The sequence below is a fragment of the Palaemon carinicauda genome, chromosome 43, assembly GCF_036898095.1.
Source record: "Palaemon carinicauda isolate YSFRI2023 chromosome 43, ASM3689809v2, whole genome shotgun sequence".
NCBI lineage: Eukaryota > Metazoa > Arthropoda > Malacostraca > Decapoda > Palaemonidae > Palaemon > Palaemon carinicauda.
In genome coordinates this window covers 9,847,905-9,850,241 of record NC_090767.1, presented here as the reverse complement: position 1 = coordinate 9,850,241, position 2,337 = coordinate 9,847,905, and positions in this window count along the sequence as shown.

Genomic DNA, 2,337 nt, shown 5'->3' with positions numbered 1-2,337 from the left:
GTAATGAATAATGCGGATAAAGTATTCACAGATCAGAAACAACGTTGAAATTGGATGTCTTATATAAACTATGAGGAGAGACTTATGTCAGCCTATTTAACACTATACATATACTGTGTGTATATATATATATATATATATATATATATATATATATATATATATATATATATATATATATATATATATACATATACACATATATACATATACATATATATATAAATATATATATATATATATATATATATATATATATATATATATATATATATATATACATATTTAAACATACATATATACATACATACATACATACTTATATATACATATATACATATATATATATATATATATATATATATATATATATATATATATATATATATATATATATATATAGATAGATAGATATAGATAGATAGATCTACCTGCTGAGACATCAGCAGCCATTGCCTGACCCTCCTTGGTCTTAACTTGGCGAGGGGGCTTGGGCGCTGATCATATGTATACATGATCAGTCTCTAGGGCATTGTCCTGCTTGCTAGGGCAATGTCAATATCCCTTGTCTATGAACCTTTAAATGCCCAATTGAATCAACAGCTGCTAAAGACAGACTACTACAATACGACATTGTTCCTTTGGGTCGTAGTCAGAAATGGTCTCCCTATAGGCCTATAAGGGGTGAGTGACATAAGAAACAAAGGGATTGGACTTTTAAATTAACACTTATAGCAACCACTGTTGGTGATTATAGTTTTATGATTATACGACTTCAATTAGTAACACTCCAATATCAAACCATTGTTCTCTAGTCTGGGGGTAGTGCCATAGCCTCTGTACCATGGCCTTCCACTGTCTTGGGTTAGAGTTCTCTTGCTTGAGGGCACACTATTCTATCTTATTTCTCTTCCTCTTGTTTTGTTGAAGTTTTTAAAGTTTATATAGGAAATATTTATTCTAATACTGTTACTGTTAAAATATTTTATTTTAATTGTTAATGACTTTTCTTGTGGTTTTCCTATTTCCTTTCCTTACTGGGCTATTTTCCTTGTTGGAATTCAAATGACAGTCTTTGCCCATTTTAGATCAATTTTCCATTTCCTATATATTAAATACCAAAAGAATTGACTGTATTACTAGTGCAAGAATATTTGCTTATTCTAATGTAATTAAAAGTTCCTATTAGTAAAATCTCACACAGGAAAATTAAGCGAATGAACTTTCTAAAGGTCGTTCAAAACTATACACTACGATTAAAATTGTGGCCAGGAAGGTGTTCACAAATAAACAAAACACAAACAGGGTGTAAAACATAACATCCTTCCAACTTAATTGGCGGAAATTTATCCACAAATATGTAAATCAATATAAGAAATAATTAATGATTTGCAAATGTACTAAAGTTATAAATGAAACTAATAAAATATCACGTTAAGACGTCATGAGTTTCAAACTAACGGATCGTAGATTGACGGCCTTTTCACCGAAGAAAATTCTATAAATATTCTGGTAGTAAATTTATAAATTGCATCCAGATGAATGATATTATATATATTAATCATAAAAAATATAGAAAATTAAGAAAATATAGTAAAAATAAGCGTGGAGGAAGAAAATAAAATATGGGGAAAATTAGGGCATTATCGGTGAAGAGACCATTTTGGTAACGGCCTTTTCGCCGACGACCACTCCAAAATTAATTCAAATTTCGAATTCATTAAACTGAATGCAGATGAATAATATTATGAAGATGAATAATAAAATATAAAGAAAATGGAGAAAATATGGTAAAAGTTGTTACAATTAAGCGTTGAGGAAGAAAATGAGATATGGGGAAAATTGTGAGATTGTCGGTGAAGAGACCATTTATGTTACGGTCGCCCTTAATATCGCCGATGATAATTCCATTAATTTTCAGATTTTGAATTTATAGATTGAATCAAGATGAATCAGATTCTATGGATGAATCATGAATTATTCTAGAAATTAGGAAAATATAGTACAAGTCAGTGTGGAGAAGCGATGAGGAAATTATTTGCAGAGACCATTTTTAAGTTTGACTCGGTTACCCGAATAGAGAGAGAGAGAGAGAGAGAGGAGAGAGAGAGAGAGAGAGAGAGAGAGAGAGAGAGAGAGAGAGAGAGAGAGAATTCCTAATACCAAATATATGATATACATAAGAGAACCCTGGTGATATTAAGTTAACCATTTCTTCAATTTCTTAACAACTGACACCTGATTTATACTGAGCCTAAAATACTAAGTCTACACAACACGAGAATTGTTGATATGACGTCATCAACCAGTCAGTATTGGCGCTGACATTAAAAGAAC